Raw genomic sequence first — 21882 nt, forward strand, 5'->3', positions numbered from 1 at the left:
AAAAGTAATGTTAAACACTAGTTGCAGAGTCCATGCAACTTATTATGTAACTTGTTTACCACATTTTTACTCCTGAATTTATGTAGGCTTGCCAATAACAGAGGTTGAATACTTTTCGACTCAAGACATTTCAGCTTTTCATTTTTAATTAGGAAAAATGTCTAAAAACATAATTCAACTCTGACATTATGGGGTATTGTGTGTAGGCCAGTGACACAATATCGAAATGTAATCCATTTTAAATTCAGGCTGTAACATAACTAAATGTGGAAAAGGTTAAGGGGTGTGAATACTTTCTGAAGACACTGGAGCCTATCAGAGTGATGTATGCACTGTTCGCTGTGTGCCAGTTTTCGTAAACAATACATTTTGCCCACATCTGGTCCACACACATACCAACACAAACTGTGCCTGTCACTAACAACTACAAATCCATAGATTATCTGAAGCACAATGGCATAGACATGTACACATATGAGTGCTCACACAGACACCGCACTCACACACTTGCATGTTCACATACAAACGTCCTCCATACAGAAACAGACACACAGACACACAGGCATAATCTCACAGCCCTAATCTCACAGTTTTCTTCTCCTACTTTTCAAAATCGTAATACGTAAGTGCACCCATTCTCACACCCACACAGATTCCTAGGAGGAAACTCCATCTCCTCCTTTCAACTGCAATAAAATCCAGAGCCAAGGGAGATGAAAGCTTGCAGCTCTGGTCAACGTTGAATCCCCTAGGAAATTATTGGTTTATAAGCACTTGTAAAATGTCAATTTGAGGGAAAGTCCTGATACAGCACCTTCAAAATCCAACAGCAATATGTATATAAACAATACCATTGGATCAAGTAAATTGCCATTTGCTGAAAGAGAAAATATATCACTTAGGGTAAACAAGGACAATAAATTAAGATAAATTCCAGCGGTGCTATTATCTGAGGATAGCACCTCCATGAACAAAGAGAAACCATATTTCAACCCTGCAGGCACGACACAAAACGCAGAAATAAAAATATAATTCATGCCTTACCTTTGACAAGCTTCTTTTGTTGGCACTCCAATATGTCCCATAAACATCACAAATGGTCCTTTTGTTCGATTAATTCCATCAATATATATCCAAAATGTCCATATATTTGGCGCGTTTGATCCAGAAAAACACCGGTTCCAACTCGTGCAACGTGACTACAAAATATCTCAAAAGTGACCTGTAAACTTTGCCAAAACATTTCAAACTACTTTTGTGATACAACTTTAGATATTTTTGAACGTAAATAATCGATAAAATTGAAGACTGGAATATCTGTGTTCAATACAGGAGCAAAACAAACTGTAGCTAGCTTTCTGGTCACGTGCCTCTATCTAACAGTACACTTCAAGTGACCCTTGTTCAAGATGGCTGTACTTCTTCATTACACAAAGGAATAACCTCAAATAATTTCTAAAGACTGTTGACATCCAGTGGAAGCGATAGGAATTGTATTCCCAATGAAAACCCATTGAAAATAGTGACTCCCCCAAAAATAAAATCTGAATGGTTTGTCCTCGGTTTCACCTGCTAAATAAGTTATGTTATACTCACAGACATGATTCAAACAGTTTTAGAAACTTCTTAGTGTTTTCTATCCAAATATACTAATAATATGCATATCTTCTCTTCTGGGTATAAGTAGCAGGCAGTTGAATTTGAGCATGCATTTCATCCGGACTTGAAAATACTGCCCCCTGTCACCAAGAAGTTAAAACCTGGAATTACTGAAGAAATTGAGCTTTCTCCAAAGAAACATGACCAACACAGTTATTTAAAATTCCACAAGCCCACTTGGTTACTGTTGCAACCACAGATAATTTTCTCATGGGAAGTCCAATTCCACCTTCTAACCACTGGCGAAATCACTTCACAGTGATTTCAAACTTTTTAATACACAAATTTCAACACAGACTACCCCTTGCTAATCAGGAGACTTTCTGTTGTACTGTGGTGGACTGTCATTACAATTGGTTCATGGGAACCTGGTAAAATTAAGGTTGTAGTGTGGCTAGCTCTGAAGGCACTGTCAGCATGCAGCCAAAGTTACTCACCACTTTTGGAGCTAACTAGTGCTCTCAAATTGTATCCTGATGTCGACAGCAGATGAAAGTTGTATTCATGCCTCCCTAGTGGCTCAGCGGTCTAAGGGACTGCATCGTAGTGCTTGAGGCGTCACTACAGACCTGGATTTGATCCCAGGCTGTGTCATAACTGCCATGACCAGGAGTCCCATAGGGTGGTGTACAATTGGCCCAGCGTCGTCCGGGATAGGGGAGGGTTTGGCCGGGGGGGCTTTACTTGGCTCATCATGCTCTAGCGACTCCTTGTTGCGGGCTGGGCAGCCTGCTGGCTGACTTCGGTCGTCAGTTGAACTGCATTTCCTCCGATTCGTTGGTCGGGTGGGTGTAAAGGAGTGCGGTTTGGCGGGCCATGTTTTGGAGGACGCATGACTTGACCTTTGCCTCACCCAAGCCTGTTGGGAGAGGCGACGAAAAAAACAGAAAATAAATAAATAATAAGTTGTATTCATAACATGGCTAACTTAGCTAGCTAACATAAATGTAGAAAAAAACAAGTTATATTGACGGGCTAGCTAGCGTTAGCAATGTCGGGTGGTCAATAAGACTGAGAGCAAGCTACCCAGCTGAGCTATCAAACAAATGTATCAAAAGTATCATTTTGATTCTAAAAATACTCTCATCAACAGGCTCTGTATTTCAAGAATCACTGAAGCAAGTACTCCTGGTTCACTGTTCAATTATTTTGCAATTTAAACAATTTGTTTTTGGATGATAACGGTCTGTTTTTGTAATGCCCTCAATGGTTTTCATGTGTTTCCAAATTGTGTTTCAAGTTGCCCAAAATTCTGGGGCGGGGCTTAGCGAAGGGGCCTTTTAAAAGACACTAACTCTTCTGTCAAGCCGTCATCACTAATGAACAGTTATGGGACACAGTTTCACAAGAGAAGGTGGACGTGCTCATTTAGGATTTTGCTAACATGATTATGTAACAGAGCAACAAAGATGTCACAAGTGACACTACAGTGAGACTCTGTACACGCTGCAATGTCCTTCACATGTTTGCTGGTTAGCATGGCAGTTATGTGGTCTATTACGTACTTAGGCACTGATTCTGTTATATAACTGCCTGACCCTCTTGGTTGCACTACGTGATCATTTTACAGCCAAAACGGTGAAGTTTATGTGCCAGGGCTAGGCTGGGACTTGGGCTGTCTGGCTCTTGGTATTGTACATCTGCCTGTGCTTTACCAATTTACATGCACTGGCAGGCATTTGAGTACCACAGAGAAACAGAAAGCACAAAGCTCACGTCTGTGGTCTGCCAGGGAGCCACTGCCAGAGGGAGAAAATAACAGAAGAGGCCTCTCCCATCCTGGAGCTGAGGAAAAAGAGGGGATCTCTCAGGTGTACAGGCGGAATTCAGACTCCCTTCTCTGGGCTCGATCCTCTCAGACACAAGGGGGCTGGGGTGGTTGATAGGTTTGTGTTGTTTTCTGTAACAGAGCAACAGCAAGTTCAGGTTGGAAGGGCAAAAAGTTGTGGAATGTTTTTCAGCAAAGCTATGAGAGTGGTATAGGTAGCTCATATACTGTATGTGTGTATGGAGGGGTTTAACATTATCACCTCTACCCCACTTTCTTCTCAGTTTCCCCCCACGTCTACCCAGAGCTGACACCTTTCACAGCTGCCATAAACAGGAGACACTGCCCTCAATTTCCTATGAAAGAGGCCTAAACAAGGTACAGGCAATAAAGGATACTTTCTTCCCAACCACCTTCTTTCGGCTAGGAAAATGTTATTATTATTAGGAGAGTCCAGCTCTTTTATACTTCTTGAAAATATTTATGCAGAAGGAAAAGAGATCGAGAGAAGGCGACAGAACATGTCTAAAGTGATCTCGTGGCCAGAGACTTCCAGAGACTTCCAGAGAGTTGGGGTTTTCATTTATGAGGCGTCCAGGGAGAGATTTACTGGCTGCTTTTACTTATTTATTTATCTTATTTCTTTTCGCTTGTGTGTTTTTCTCTCTATGTGTTACCAGTGTATGTGAATGTTGTCAGCGCCTTTTGACTCCTTTAAAAAAGACCTAAACCAAAAACAGGGGGTTAAATACAGTCGTGCTGATGCGTGAGCCGGGTGGTTATTGGTCAATACAGCAGGCCTTACAGCAGGCCTTGTCTTGTCTGTCTCTGTATCAGGGGTTGGAACCGAAAACCAGAAAATAACACATTTTTCAAGGAACAGAAATGAACCTGGAACAAAAGTGAAAACCGTTATGTTAAAAGCATGGGAACCGGTTAGTAACGTTCTTTTATGATCCAAGCACTTTTTTAGAGGCCCACAACAAAACACAACAAGGTTTTGTGCAAAGACTCTGTCACTCAGAAACATATTCCAGTGTCTGCCTGCAAGCTGAAAATCTTTGCGTGTGTGTGTGTGTAGGCTACCTGCCCCTCCCCCTCTGAAGCATAAACTGTACTGAGGTTACAAACTTGATTCAGAAGATAGGGAGAGAGATTATTTATTAGCTAGAGAAGAATGGATTACATTTTTCCAATGCTAGTTAAGGACACTACAGGCCTAGTTATCATGTTTCATGTTGGATTTATTAACTTCAAAAAAGTAAGACGTGTTTTTAAGTCTGGTGCCACTCTGCACACACAAACGTATTAGCTAGCTAGCTCATGCTTGTTAGCTAGCTAGCTCAATGGACATTAAAAGTTCCTCCATGCATGTCATGACAAGATGCCCAGCCCTTCAAGCCTCCTCCTCAGCCCTCTCTCGCTCTCTCCCCATACACAAAATGTCAGTGGCATCTTGCGCCATAGGGTACACTTATCTGTCCATCACACATGTATATAACTAGCTTGCCTGTTCTAACCACACTGATTGGTGAACTAATATAATGAGCTAAATGTAAAATACTGTTGATTCCACAGATTAAAAAAGGAACAGAAAGGAACGATATAAACCTTACTTTTTTTTTGGGGGGGGGGGGGGGGGGGGTTCGAACTGGTTCAGAACATTATTTTGCTGGTCGGAACAGTGGAACGAAATGATTGGAAAATAATTTTGGTTCCAGCCCCTGTTTTAGACCTACTCCATCCCTCATCCATCCCTCATCTCTGGGGGAGAGACAACTGTCTCTCTCGGGTGCCTGTGTGTTTCAAATTATTGTTTTAGTTATCTGAAATTTGTGTTTGTCTATCAGGAGATATAGGGGTGAACACTCAAATCTGACAAATTGCTGAAAATTGCCTACATGCTGTCATTCCTGTTCAGACACACTTGGCACATCTGGTTGTGATCTGGCTACAAAGGGCTGCTGCATAGAGCTCAACCCTCAGACCGGTGCCACATTTTCTCTCTGGCTGGGCTCGGTGTGAACAGAGATGTTCCTCTCTCCGTGGGGGGGGGCAATGGGTCGAGGAAGGGGGCCGTGTTTAGGATTCTTGGCAGACGTCCCAGAGCAGAGCATTCCTGGGCGCTTCTCTCAGTTTAAGAGGAGCAGTGGGTTTTAATTGAGGGGAGATGCAGAGAGTAATGCAGCTCCAGGACAGTGCAGCCAGACCCATTTCAAAGGGCTCACAATTGGAACTTTAAACACAGCAGATAAATAGATGTGAACATTCATTTCCTGTGTTTTGTATCACATGCACATGGCCTAATTCAAATGATTAGTACTTCAAAAAGGCAGAGCAGCACTTTTGGAAATGAGCTCCTGCATGAGGTCCTACATGGCCCATCAAGCTTCTGACTCTGCTGCTGAAGATGGGTCTGGTCAACCGTCACCTCTCTGTTTATGCAATAATTCATTTTCTTTTGTCCAAATTCCAGCTGTATGGTTTCTCAGCTTTTGTTACTGGTACTCATTAAGCCAGATGCAACAGCCGACATAAGACGAGAACTAGAAAAGCTGACTGAAGATCGGGTACTCATATCAATAAGACCAGATTTGCAGTTCAACGGTAACAGTGCCTCTTTACAATGACATTGTAAACCTTTCAAGCAAAGTTGTCACTTGAGCAAGGTATTGTAGCAAACAAGTTTCATGAAATACATGCACCAGAAACACAACACACTCTGTGACTTATCAGAGAAATATCAACAAGGTGGACTAGCTATTACTGAAGCAAACAGCTAACTAGCTGCTTGGCTGAATATATAACGTCAGTGCACTGTTATCTGATTGGCTAAAGTGATCCGTCTCGTCGCAAGTCTTTCGTTAAGATTTGACATGTTGAATTTTGGAAACTCCAGCAGTCGACATGAGACATTCTAAACTAGGCTTTTCAGATCAAGGTAACTTTGTTCTGAAACTGCATAAAACAGTTGAATCTTATCTATTAGATGTGAACTGGGTTTAAGACCGTAATTAAGTCTTTGGAAAACACATTTTAAAAAAAAGTAAATTCAAGAAGTTCTTAAACCCATTGCTAGATGGATTTTGAGTGTTTGCATTCCTGCTACATAGCACGTGACTGATGGAGTAAATGCATAGAGCAGAAGTTGTTGTCCAGCTCTCTTTTGCTCTGTCTTTCATGGCAAAAGTATCTGGACACGTGCTCGTCGAACATCTCATTCCAAAATCATGGGCATTAATATGTTAATATAGAGTTGGTCCCCCCTTTGCTGCTATAACAGCCTCCACACTTATGGGAAGACCTTCCACTAGATGTTGGAACATTGCTGTGGAGACTTGTTTCCATTTAGCCACAAGAGCATTAGTGAGGTCAGGCACTGATGTTGGGCGCTTATGCCTTTGCGCGCAGTTGGCGTTCCAATTCATCCCAAAGGTGTTGGGGTTGAGGTCAGGACTCTGTGCAGGCCAGTCAACTTCTTCCACACCAATCTCGACAAACCATTTCTGTATGGACCACGCTTTGTGCACGGGGACATGGTCATGCAGAAATAGGAAAGGGCCTTCCTCGAACTGTTGCCACACAGTTGGAAGCACATAATCATTTAGAATGTCATTGTATGCACGTGGCGTAAAGATTTCCGCTTCAATGGAACTAAGGGGCCTAGCTCAAACCATGAAAATCAGCCCCAGACCATTATTCCTCCTCCACAAAAAACAGTTGGCATTATGTATTCGGCTTGGTAGCGTTCTCTTGGTATCTGGCAAACCCAGATTTGTCTGTCGGGCTGCCAGATGGTGAAGGGTGATTTCATCACTCCAGAGAAAGCGTTTCCACTACTCCAGAGTCCAATGGCGGAAAGGTTTACACCACTCCAGCCGACGCTTGGCAATGCGCATGGTGATCTTAGTCTTGTGTGTGACTGTTGGCCACGGAAACCCATTTCATTAAGCTCCTGACGAACAGTTCTTGTGCTGACGTTGCTTCCAGAGGCAGTTTGGAACTTGCTAGTGAGTGTTGCAACCAAGGACAGATGATTTTTAAGCGCTGTGCGCTTCAGCACTCGCAGTCTCGTTCTGTGAGCTTGTGTGGCCTACCACTTTGCGGCTGAGCCATTCCACTGCCAATGTTTTCCTATGGAGATTGCATGGCGGTGTGCACAATTTTATTCACCTGTCAGCAACGGGTCTGGCTGAAATAGCCAAATCTACTAAATTGAAGGGGTGTCCACATACATTTGTGCATGTGGGGAGAGAGGTCATAGGTGAATAGTTGGGAGTGTCACACGTAGCTGAGCTGTTGGAGAGAGGTAAACTGAAAGCACAGCTGCAGACTCTCAAATTGCCTCTGCCAAAGTTTCCTGCCCTGTTCACTGCCAGGCCAGGCGAGATGCTGGCCTCTTAATCGCACCACCCCCAACAAAAAAATCCATTATGTCACCACAATGTTCCGTTTTGTTTTTTTTTGTCTCTCCACCCATTCAGTCATTCCCATTGTTTTTAAATATTAACAGGTGGAGCGAGGGATAGGGAATCCATTTGGCCAGTCTTTTCCATCCTCTTCTATCACATCTGCTTCAGTTTTCACTTCCCCCTGTGTGTTTGTCTATGTGTATTTGTGTTTCTTCCCCCCGTTTCCCTTTGGAGGAGAGAGGCGAGGAGTGATCAGTGGGGGTTTGATGCCGTTGGCCCCTGCCCTGACTTTCCAGAGCACTTGAGCCCAGGCAATTACACAGTGCTCCTAGCAGCCTGCTATTATAATGTATTGCCCCAGACTGGAAGAGGATTTGGTGGAACTGGAAAAGTTTTGCAATTGCACATAATCTCACTCCCCAGATTGTAAACATGTGTTATCATACAGAGGGGTACCGGGGGTGGTGTTCGATACAACGCTAAAAAATAAATATAATTATTAGACATACATTAATTGATTATATAGTTTATTAATGTTGTTACTCTCAGTGGTAGCCAATCTGAACTCTAAATATTCACAGTAATTGGTTGTAATCTCAAATTCATCACTGCTTTGAATTAGTTGGACAGGGGTTGTATGGCAGGGTAGGCCATCTCTGAGTACCCAGGGAGAGATGGCGGAGAGGGGGAGAGGCCTAGCCTAACCATCTGAGCGAACGTGGAGCTCATTTATCATGGTGATTGGCAGCTCCTCTCCTTATTTTCCGTCTGAGAAATGAGCACATGTGGTGTACAAGAAGAGCCGGGGTTGAGGGGGGCAGGGGAGATGATGTTGCCTTTATCCCTGCAATCACCGCCATTAAGTAAAAGAGTCCAGGTGAAGAAAAATACATTTAAACATGTCCATCAAATCAATCAAAATGGATTTGTCACGTGCGGAATACAACAGGTGGACCTTCCAGTGCAATGCTTACTTACAAGCCCTTCATCAACAAATGCAGTTTAAAGAAAATAGAGTAAAGAAAATATTTTCAATAAACTAAAGTAAAATATCTCAAATCTAAAAAATCTAAAAAAGTAACACAATAAAATAACAATAATGAGGCTATATACATGGGTTACCGGTATTGACTCAATGTGCGGGGTACAGGCTAGTTGAGGTCATTTTGAACATATAAAGTTAAAGTTGGAAGTTTACATACACTTAGGTCGGGAATCATTGAAACTCGTTTTTCAACCACTCTACAAATTTCTTGTTAAACTATTGTTTTGGCAAGTCGGTTAGGACATCTACTTTGTGCATGACACAAGTCATTTTTCCAACAATTGTTTACAGACATGTTATTTCACTGTATCACAATTCCAGTGGGTCAGAAGTTTACATATACTAAGTTGACTGTGCCTTTGAACAGCTTGGAAAATTCCAGAAAATAATGTAATGGCTTTAGAAGCTTCTGATAGGCGAATTGACATAATTTGAGTCAATTGGAGGGGTAACTGTGGATATATTTCAAGGCCTACCTTCACATTCAGTGCCTCTATGCTTGACATCATGGGAAAATCAAAAGAAATCAGCCAAGACCTCAGAAAAAAACTGTAGACCTCCAAGTCTAGTTCATCCTTGGGAGCAATTTCCAAATGCCTGAAGGTACCACGTACATCTGTACAAACAATAGTACGCAAGTATAAACACTATGGGACCACGCAGCCGTCATACCGCTCAGGAAGTAGACACATTCTGTCTCCTAGAGATGAACGTACTTTGGTGCAAAAAGTGCAAATCAATCCCAGAACAACAGCAAAGGACCTTGTGAAGATGCTGGAGGAAACAGGTACAAAATTATCTATATCCACAGTAAAATTAGTCTTATAGCGACATAACCTGAAAGGCCACTCAGCAAGGAAGAAGCCAGTGCACCAAAACCACCATAAAAAAAAAGCCAGACTACGGTTTACAACTGCACATTATTTTTGGAAAAATTTCCTCTGGTCTGATGAAACAAAAATATAACTGTTTGGCCATAATGACCATCGTTATGTTTGGAGGAAAAAGGGGAATGCTTGCAAGCCGAAGAACACCATCCCAACCGTGAAGCACGGCGGTGGCAGCATCATGTTGTGGGGGTGCTTTGCTGCAGGAGGGACTGGTGCACTTCACAGAATAGCATCATGGCGTCATGAGGGAGGAAAATATATATATATATATATATATATTAAAGCAACATCTCAAGACATCAGTCAGAAAGTTAAAGCTTGGTTGCGAATGGGTATTCCAAATGAACAATGACCCCAAGCATACTTCCAAAGTGGCTTAAGGACAACAAAGTCAAGGTATTGGAGTGGCCATCACAAAGCACTGACCTCAATCCTATAGAACATTTGTGGGCAGAACTGAAAAAGCGTGTGCGAGCAAGGAGGCCTACAAACCTGACTCAGTTACACCTGCTCTGTCAGGAGGAATGGGCCAAAATTCACCCAACATATTGTGGGAAGCTTGTTGAAGGCTACCCAAAACGTTTGACCCAAGTTAAACAATTTAAAGGCAATGATACCAAATAATTATTGAGTGTATGTAAACTTCTGACCCGCTGGGAATGTGATGAAAGAAATAAAAGCTTAAATAAATCCTTATCTCTACTATTATTCTGACATTTCACCTTCTTAAAATAGTGGTGATCCTAGCTGACCTAAAACAGGTAATTTTTACTGGGATTAAATGTCAGGAATTGTGAAAAACTGAGTTTAAATGTAGTTGGTTAAGTTGTATGTAAACTTCCGACTTCAACTGTATAAGCGTCCGGATTAGTTTTCCGCTCCTTGAAAGCAGCAGCTCTAGCCTTTAGCTCGGTGTGGATGTTGCCTGTAATCCATGGCTTCTGGTTGGGATATGTACGTATGGTCACTGTGGGGACTACGTTTTCGATGCACTTATTGATGAAGCCGGTGACTGAGGTGGTATACTCCTCAATGCCATTTGATGAATCCCGGAACATATTCCAGTCTGTGCTAGCAAAACAGTCCTATAGCGTAAGCATCCACATCATCTGACCACTTCCGTATTGAGCGAGTCACTGGTACTTCCTGCTTTTAGTTCTTGCTTATAAGCAGGAATCAAGAGGATATAATTATGGTCAGGCTTTCCAAATGGAGGGCAAGGCAGAGCTTTGTGTGTGAAGTAAAGGTGGTCTAGAGTTTTTTTCCCCCCTCTGGTTGCACATGTAACATACTGGTAGAAATTAGGGGAAACAGATTTAAGTTTGCCTGCATTGAAGTCCCCGGCCACTAGGATCACCGCTTCTGGATGAGCATTTTCTTGTTTGCTTATGGCCTTATACAGCTCGTTGAGTGCGGTCTTAGTGCCAGTGTTGGTTTGTGGTGGTAAATAGACGGCTATGAAAAATATAGATAAACTTGGTAGATCGTGTGGTCTACAGCTTATCATGAGGTACTCTACCTCAGGCGAGCAATTCCTCGAGACTACCTTAATATTAGACATCGCACACCAGCTGTTATTGACAAATAGACACACACCCACACCCCACATCTTACCAGACGTAGCTGTTCTGTCCAGCTGATGCACGGAAAACCCATCCAACTGTATATTATCTGTGTCGTTGTTCAGCCACGACTCGGTGAAACTTAAGATATTGCAGTTTTTAATGTCCCGTTGGTAGGATAGTCTCGAACGGAGCTCCTCCAGTTTATTCTCCAGTGATTGCATGTTGGCTAATAGAACGGATGGTAGAGGCGGGTTACCCACTCGCCGACGAATTCTCACAAGTCACCCTGATATCCGCCCCCTGTATTTCCTTATTTTTTTCATGCAAATGACAGGGATTTGTGCCCTGTCTGGGAGCTAGATTATATCCTATGCGTCCAACTCATTTAAGAAAAATCTTATTCCTGTTCGAGGTGAGTAATCTCTGTTCGAATATCCAGAAGCTCTTTTCAGTCATAAGAGACATTAGCATCAACATTATATATAAAAAATAGAATACAAACAATGCGGAAAAAACACACCAAATAGCACAATTGGTTAGGAGCCCGAAAAACGGCAGCCATCCCCTCTGGCGCCATTCTGACATACTCCTCATGTCCTATCCTCCCCGGTCCAGACTGGGAGCTGCTGTAGCAGGAATACTCCACAAAGACTCAAGTGAGTTTACAGCTGGAGAAAAATCAGTCCATCAAAATATTTTATATGCTGTCCCAGACCCATTATAAAAAGGAAGCAATGTGGCCCATCTTTTAGGTTAGAGACAATTTATGTTTTGTATTGACAAAGTGCCCTGGGCTGCCATAAAGAAGGCACCAGGAGAGAGAGAGAGGGTAGAAGAAAAATAAATCACAGAGAGCCCAGTGCTACGTGAAAATGCAATTTTCAAAGCAATATGGAAAACAGCAGACAGAGATGGATGTCCTTACTTCCTCCCTCTATAGAGAATGACTGGTACTGAATCTCCCAGATGCTTATGTACTGTAACTATACATGGACCGCGTTGCGCAATCCATTTTTGACGCCAAAAGCTTGGGAGTGTTGTGGCAGTGTGCACTTAACCGGAGCATGCATAAACTGGAACTGGAAAACTGTGGTGCATTTAAACAGACTTTATCCACAGTGCCTGGTTGCAGGCCCGGTCCTTGAAATTCTGCTGCCATAGGCGAGACAATAAATTGTCGCCCCCAACTATCCCCGCGTAACCTACGATTGTGCACAGCAGGGGTCTACAATAGGTTTGGCCTTGGGCCAATGCTTTTCACAACTAATAGTCAGCGGGGCAGAACTCAATTAGCATAGTAGCTGCCCAATTCGTAGGCCTATGCTAAACATTTTAAACACAATTTCTAACGTGATTAGTAGGCTGTATAATCAACTAAATGTCAATAACATTGCCTAATGGCCCGGACAGGGCCAGTGGAAAGCCTAGTGGAAAGCCTTCCCATAAGAGTGGAGGCTGTTACTGTGGCAAAGGGGGACCCAACTCCATGTGAATGCCCATGATTTTGGAATGAGATGTTCAACGAGCAGGTGTCCACATACTTTTGGTCATGTAGTGTATTTAAGGACTGCATGGTGACAGTATTGGAGGATTTGGCTATACCGACAAATCTATGGATAGCATAATCAAGTCTGTCAAACAGGTAGGCCTACCTCTTATGTTTTGAATAGTAGGAAATAGGCTGTCTCTTGCACTCGCTTCTCATTAATTTAAGTTAATGATGTTAAAAGTGTCTGTCATGACATTGTAATACATTTGGTCTCCAGTCTGTGGGCAACAGAAAAAACACTACTCTTTCTTTGTAGCCTAAATTATTTCTGTTAAATTAATTTCACGACAGGGTCCTGGGTGGCGCAACAGTCAGAAGCACTGCAGTGCTGAGGGTTAAGAGAGCAGTGTGATAGGAAGTAGGTGGCTATGGCAGGTCATGTTTCGGAGGTCTCATGATTCGACCTTCACCTCTTCCGAGCCTATTGAGGAGTTGCAGAGATAAGCCAATGGACCTAATTCAGGGAGAAAATGGGGTAAAAAAAAAAGCTTGTGCCCATACCAACCTGAACACACCAGGGTTGGGCCTGGTTAATACTGGGATGGGAGACCGCCTAAGAATACCGGGTGTCGTAAGCTCCCCCCCCAAAAAAAGACCCTGGAGAGGCACACAAGCTAAATATTCTAATCCTGCCTAATAGTTGGGCCGGCCCTGCCTGATTGTACAGTCAATCTGTTGTTGACAACAAGAGCACTGTAGGATAATACAGATCTGGCTACCATGCTATAGAGCAGTGTCCTTGTCCTAATAGAAACAGCTCAGTCCAGCTCAGTCCGAGGTCTTTGATTCTCAGAGTAAGTGTCACCAGGAATACTCTCTCTCCACTTAATGCTCTCCTGGCTCTCATTTACATAACCTAGAATATGTCCTGACAGCCAGGGGATGTTTTTGATTTGTTGAAGCCCCTGTTGAAAGAGGGGGATGTTTAGAACCAAGGCTGCTGCTCTTGCCTTCTCCACACGGCACCTGATGCACATGCCAACTTGGATACCATGTTGGGTGATGACAAGGAATTACCGAGAGCACAACTGAGAGGGTCAGGGAAGGAAGATTTGTGTGTTTTGCCTGGGAATGTGTGTAATTCATAATGAATACAAGGAATACATAGGCAGTCCTTTACCAGGGTCTGTAAAATTATTTATTATACATTGCCACTTCATATGAGCCAAATTGCATGGCCAGGGTATGATCCATTAAATTTTCTGATCCCATTCTAGGATTCCACATACATTCTAAACAATAGGAATGCTGTTCTTTAAGGCCAGAGCTAGCTTACCCCACCCCCATTCTATCAGAGCCCGCCTGACACCTGCTATGTGCAGTGAGAGCAAGGAACAACTGGAGGCGTGTGTGTGTGTGTGTGTGTGTGTGTGTGTTTCTGTATGGATGTGTATGTGTGCAAGTTTGTAAAGCAATGTGTGAGTGTGTGTGACAGGAGGGCGGCAAACACACATTGGCATGGGCCCTGCTCATTTTAACCTTGCATGCCAATCTGTCTCCAGCGGGGATTTGTGTGACAAAATATCTCCACCTTGGCAGATATGAAAAAGATTAATGGACCAGTAAGGCCAAGACATTATATGGCTCCAATAATGCCTAAAATCCAATGGTGCCATGTTGCCGAAATGTTGCTCCTTTATCTTTGGAAAAAATACATGCCATGTATCGCCAAACCATCACACTATCATTGGTCTCTCGCACTATTTTGTTGATGGGGTTATTTACAAGTGTGTGATGTGTGTGTGTGTTTTAGAATGTGTCTATGAAAACAAATGGACATGAAAGGGGGGGATTACTTGTAGAAGTAGCAATAGATCAACTGAAACACAATTCACTCCTCCATTGAAATGAATGGTCAATGCAGCGACCTATTTGATCAGCTGCCAGACAAAAGACTTGGAAGAACTGGATGAAAAACATCAATGGCTTTCCTCATTTCCCAAGTTTTGAAGATGCATGCTGGATTTGGTAGCCTTTATTTCTAAATGTATATTGGCTTCAATAGGGTTTCAAAGGATGTTTGCATAGATGCATTTTCTATGCTATGTAGCTCTATGCTATGTAGCGCTATGCTATGTAGCTCTGAACTGTGAGTACAGTATGTACTGTAAGCATGCTACCAAACTAAAAAGCACAAATGCAAAATCTACACATGTCCAACAACTCAAAACTAATTCATAGCAATACAACATACTAAGAGGAACAAATGTATGTTTATTTCTCTCCAGATATTCCATAGTTTTTGGATGCTTGGTCATGGAATTTGCAGGTTAACAGCTCGGGGCGTACAACTGCCTTGGTGGCACAGTCAGCATGGATTTCCTATAGAATGTTAGTCAGATTGGAGCTGAGGCCTGTTTCCCTCTCACATTCTCTCTCTCCCCTTCTCTGTCTGAGGCCTTCTGGCTGTTCTAGATCTCATAAATCAGCCGTAGCACACCCCTATACTGGAGCTACCACACACAAGTACCGTGGCAAGGTTAATAACACTCACATCACCTCGGCCTGTTTGCAACAACCAACTGATAACCAAACACATTTATGGGGCCCGTGCAGATGATCAATTTAGCTGGTGAATGGCGTTCATATGCTGTCTGAGTCTGAATCATATAATGAGGCGGAGTCATGACAAGACTGTGTCGCGAAAATGTAGACCACCATTGACCGCTGCTTTGTTGGCGAACGTGCAGTCACTGGAGAACAAACTGGATGAGCTTTCGTTCGAGACTGTTCTATCAACGGGACCTGAAAAACTGTAATATCCTGTGTTTCTCTGAGTCGTGGCTGAACAAGGACATGGATTTACAACTCGCTGGTCTGTGGCAGACTCGGGTAAGGCGAGAGGGGTAGGGGTGTGTCTCTTTGTTAACAACAGCTGGTGCACAATCTCTAATGTTAAGGAATTCTTGAGTTCTTTCTCGACTGAGTTAGAATACCTCATGATAAGCTGCAGACCATACTATTCACCAAGAGAGCTTTCATCTATATTTTTCATAGCTGTCTATCAACATCAACAAACTGATGCTGGCATTAAGACTGCACTCATCAAGCTGTATAGGGCCATAAGGAAACAAGAAAATGCACATTCAGTGGGGGTGTTTCTCGTGGCCGGTGATTTTAATATAGGAAAACTGAAATCAGTTCTACCTCATTTTTACCATCATGTCACCAGTGCAACTAGAGGGGACACAACTCTAGATCACCTTTACTCCACACACAGAAATGCATACAAGGCACCTCCCTCACCCTCCCTTTGACAAATCAGACCAAAACTCTATCCATCTGATTCCTGCTTACAAGCAAAAACTCAAACAGGAAGTACCAGTGATGCACTCAATATGGAAGTGGTCTGAAGAAGCGGATGCTAAGCTACAGGACTGTTTCGCTAGCACAGATTGGAATAAGTTCTGGGATTCATCCGATAACATTAAGGAGTTTACCACATCAGTCACCGGCTTCATTAATAATTGCATCGACGTCGTCATCCCCACAATGACCGCACTTACATACTCAGAAGCCATAGAGTACAGGCAACTTCCACACTGAGCTAAAGGCTGCAGCTGCCTCTTTCAAGATGCAGGACATTAATCTGAATGCTTATAAGACATTCCACTACGGCATCCAACAAGCCATCAAACAGACAAAGTGTCAATACAGAACGCTCGACAGATGTGGCAGGGCTTGTTAACTATTACGGTTTAAAAAGGTAAACCCAGCCACGAGCTGCCCAGTGACGCAAGCCTACCAGACGGGCTAAATGCCTTCTATGCTCATTTCGAGGCAAGCAACACTGAACCCTTGCATGAGAGCACCAGCTGTTCTGGGTGACTGTATGATCTTGTTCTCCTTTGAAAATGTGAGTAAGGCCTTTAAACAGGTTAACATTCACAAGGCCGCAGGGCCAGATGGAATACCAGGATGCATTCTGTCATGACTGTCCTGATCAGGTCAGGTTACAGGAGACCACAACCCTACAGATCATCTCTCAACCCCAAAAGAGGAGGAGAGATCTAGGGGTCTGAAGATGTGGGGGTTTTATGACCCCTCACGCCCATGGCAAGTCTTAGGCCACAGACAAATTCCTTTTGTCCTGTTACTATGGAGAACCAGCCTCAGAACATTAAACATTAAATAAAGGGACTTTGGAACAATGGTTTCCATCAGCCACAATGGTGGTTATGACGATAGATGGAATATAAAATATGTCATTTTTGTTTTGTTATTAAAGTTTAATAGATGACGTTATTACGAAAACATTGTAACGACAACAGTTTACCTAGTATATGTTTGATGTTTATACATTGTACGTTGTATGGAAAATCAAAGAGAATGTTTTGGTAAAGATGAAATGTGAAGTTAGTTGTCTAAAATTGGACTTGAGTAAAATATAGACCTTGCCTCTTAACTAGGTATGCCCAGAGAATTGGTAAAAAACCTGAGAGTGAAGAATTTACAGATAAGATAAGACTAAGTGATAAGACTAAGTGACCCAAGCTGCAGCCGAGGTCTAAAAAGTCAACGAACCCAAAACGCAACACAAGTTTGAAGACAAAGAAATATTTTTCTACCCAAGCTACGGATGAGTAGCTGTGTCTAAGCGGGTGAATTCAAGTCGAACCACCTAGCCTCCACTCCCCATCGAATCGTGGTATCTACACTGTTTCATTCCTACGTTGTGAGCTCTGAGCTACAGAGCTGTCTGTCTTCAGAAGAGCCCTTCCAGAGCAAGGGCGAGGGAACAGACTCCTAAGCCAAAAAGGACACTGACATCGTGAGGACAACCAAAGAGTTGCGCCGGAGAAGTGCATCATTGAGCAGCCTGAACGGTCCACACGGAGAATCCACAGAGACCTTCCCCATGTAATTACATCATTATATTCTGACCCATAAGAGCGGCAGTTTGGGGCAAGGCTAGGGTTAGAATAAGCATAGCTGACAAATTCACCCAAATGTATATTTCTCTCGTGTACTTTCTCTTTTTTTCTCTCTTTTAAATCCCCATTTTGGGTAACACGCACCATAGTGTGTTAGCCCGTTATATTAAGTTCTAATCAACAGCTTAGAATGTGTTTTTGTGTATGTATGTATATCTTTTATCATCATTTTAGCTTTCTAGTAAATAAATACTCAACTAAGATTGGTGTGGTACGAACTCATTGGTGAGACCCGGGTCCGTGCAGATTCCCGGATTATGCGACACTCAGAACGAGACTGTAGAGGTATCTGATTAATTAGCGGCTGTTGTAAAATCGATATTCAGATTTTCTTTGAGTTCATTTGGGAAATAGAAACTCAATAAAAATGTATTTTCCCATGGTGCCCCAGGTTAATGAGTTAATAATTGCTTGATTCAGTTAATCACGCAATTAGAAACCTTTAATCATTCGATGAGCAACAGTCGTCACATTAACTAATATAACATCACGACAATACTCTGAGCATGCGCTGACCAGTAGGCAGGTGTCTTCACTGACATTTTCAACCAATTTTTATATCAACTTCTTTCAAGCAGACCAGAATAGTCTCCGTGCCCAATAATGCCAAGCTAACCTACCTAAAGGAATATTGCCCCATAGCACTCACATCTATAGCCATGAAGTGCTTTGAAAGGCTTGTCATGGCTCACATCAACACCATCGTCCCAGACACCCTGGACCCACTCCAATTTGCATACCGCCCCAACAGATGACACACTCTCTATTGCACTCCACTCACCTGGACAAAATGGATACCTATATAAGAATGCTGTCATTTACTACAGCACATCATTCAACACCATAGTCCCCTCCAAGCTCATCACCAAGCTCAGGATCCTGGGACTGAACACCTCCCTCTACAACTGGATCCTGGACTTTCTGTCGGGCCACACCCAGGTGGTGAAGGTAGGCAACAACACATCCGCCACACAAGGGGAGGCAGGTAGCCTTGTGGTTAGAGTGTTGGGCCAGTAACCGAAAGGTTGGTGGATTGAATCCCCAAGCTGGCAAGGTCAAAATTTGTTGTTCTGCAACTGAACAAGGCAGTTAACCCACTGTTCCTAGGCTGTTATTGTAAATAAGAATGTGTTATTAACCACTTACCTAGTTAAATAAAGGTTAAAAAAAACACTGACCATCAACAATGGGCCCCTTCAGGAGTGTGTGCTTAGTCCACTCCTGTACTTGTTCACCCACGACTGCATGGCCACGCATGACTCCAACACCATCAAAGAGGCCACCTGAGGTCAATTCAAATGATTGAACTTGATTTGGAAAGGTACACACTTGTCTATGTAAAGTCTCATAGTTGACAGTGCATGTCAGAGAAAAAGCCAAGCTATGAGGTTGAAGGAACTGTCTGTAGAGTGCGGAGACAAGATTGTGTCAAGGCACAGATTTTGGAAAGGTACCAAAATATTTCTGAAGCATTGAAGGTCCCCAAGAACACAGTGGCCTCCCTCACTCTTTTAATATAATACATCTCAATTTTAGCAACTTTATTACAAATTATAAACAGAAATACCTTATTTACATACGTATTCAGACACTTTGCTATGAGATCTCAAAATTGAGCTCAGGTGCATCCTGTATCCATTGATCCTCATTGAGATGTTTCTTCAACTTCATTGGAGTCCACCAGTGATAAATTCAATTGATTGGACCAGATTTGGAAAGGCACACACCTGTCTATATAAGGTCCCATAGTTGACAGTGCAAGTCAGAGCAAAAACCAAGCCATGACGTTGAAGGAATTGTCCATAGAACGCTGAGACAGGATTGAGTCAAGGCACAGATCTGGGAAGGGTACCAAAACATTTCTTCAGCATTGAAGGTTCCAAAGAACATAATGGCCTCCATCACTCTTTAATAGAATACATTTGGAACCACCAAGACTTTTCCTAGAGCTGGCAGCCTGGCCAAAGTAAGCAATTGGGGGAGAAGGGCCTTGGTCAGGGAGGTGACCAAGAACCCGATGGTCAATCTGGCAGAGCTCCAGAGTTCCTCTGAGGAGATGGGAGAACCTTCCAGAAGGACAAACATCTCTGCAGCACTCTACCAATCAGGCCTTTAAGGTAGAGTGGCTAGATGGAATACACTCCTCAGTAAAAGGCACATGACAGCCCGCTTGGAGTTTGCAAAAAGACACCTAAAGGTCTCTCAGACTGTGAGAAAGAAGATTGGGCTGATGAAACCAAGATTGAAATCTTTGGCCTGAATGCCAAACTTCTCGCCTGGAGGAAACCTGTCTCCATCACTACGGTGAAGCATGGTGGTGGCAGCATCAGGCTGTGGTATCGTTTTTCAGCGGTAGGGACTGGGAGACTAGTCAGGACCTAGGGAAAGATGAACGGAGCAAAGTACAGAGAGATCCTTGATGAAAACCTGTTCCAAAGCGCTCAGGACCTCAGACTGGGGGCGAAGGTTCACCCTCCTACAGAACAATGGCCCTCAGCACACAGTCAAGACAACGCAGGAGTGGCCTCGGGACAAGTCTCTGAATGTCCTTGAGTGGCCCAGCCAGAGCCTAGGCATGAACCCGATCTAACATCTCTGGAGACACCTGAAAAAGCTGTGCAGCGACACAGAAAATGACTCAAGTAAGAGTGAAAGTCACCCAGTAAAATACTACTTGAGTAAAAGTCTAAAAGTATTTGGTTTTATATATACTTAAGTATCAAAAGTACAAATATAAATAATTTTAAACTCCTTCTATTTAAGCAAAGCAGACAGCCACATTTTCTAGTTTAAAAAAAATGTACAGATAACCAGGGGCACACTCAGACATCATTTACAAACGAAGCATGTGTTCAGTAAGTCTGCCAGAGCAGAGGCAGTACGGATGACCAGGGATGTTCTCTTGATAAGTATGTGAATTAGACCACATTTTCTTGTCCTGCTAAGCATTCAAAATGTAACAATTACTTTTGGGTGTCAAGGAAAATGTATGGAATAAAAAGTACATTATTTTCTTTAGGAATGTAGTGAAGTTAAATTTGTCAAAAATGTAAATAGTAAAGTAAAGTACAGATACCCCAAAAACAACTTAAGTAGTACTTTAAGTATTTTAACTTATGTACTTTACACCACTGGTCATACCTAAGACTCAAGGCTGTAATATCTCCCAAAGGTGCTTCAACAAAGTACTGAGTAAAGGGTCTGAATACTTATGTAAATGTGATATTTAAGTTTTTTTTTATATACATTTGCAAAAATGTATAAAAACCTGTTTTTGCATTGTAATTATGGGGTGTTGTGTGTAGATTGTTGAACAATAACTATATAATACATTTTAGAATAAGGCCCGTAAGATAACAAAATGTGGAAAAAGTCAAGGGGTCTGAATACTTCCCGAATGCAATGTAAATCCATGTTACTTTTACTCGTCATAATAATAATAATTTCCTGTCAGTACTGTACAGTAAAATATAACAAAAATTCAACATCTATTCCAAGTTGTTTCAGCGTAATTTTGTTGAAAAGACGTGGAAACAACATTGATTCAACCAGTCCTTTGAGTCCTTTGGCTATACCTGTAGCTGATGGCAATGTCTTGACAACATACTGTACATGAGTCATTCCACCTCAAAAAAACACAATAAAGAGGATTTTGACACCCACCATCTCAGATTTTTCCCAGCCCAACAAAGTGTATACAGTATCAGTTCCCTATGTTTTACAAGTAGTATTCATACTTTAATGTATTCTCTGTGAATCTGGTGGTTTTTGTTTCCCTGTTTAGAGAAATTAGCCATTGAAGTCACTTGTATTCTTTACCCAAATTAGTGTGCATTTGCGAAAGTATCAAGCTTTGCTGACTATTTTGCAGGCTTTGCAGGCTGTTCCTGCTACTGCCACCACACCTTTTTAAAATCAATTTTACTGGTCTCTTGTGGGTTTTAAATAGATCACAAAAATGTATTTGCAACTTTGGGTAGAAAACCAATAGCTTCTGCTCATCATGAAAATAAATTGTGTGGTCATCCTCATAACTCAAGCCAGTCCTCCATGAAAGCAA

The sequence above is a fragment of the Oncorhynchus mykiss genome, chromosome 4, assembly GCF_057628025.1.
Source record: "Oncorhynchus mykiss isolate SJ-2025 chromosome 4, ASM5762802v1, whole genome shotgun sequence".
Taxonomy (NCBI): Eukaryota; Metazoa; Chordata; class Actinopteri; order Salmoniformes; family Salmonidae; genus Oncorhynchus; species Oncorhynchus mykiss.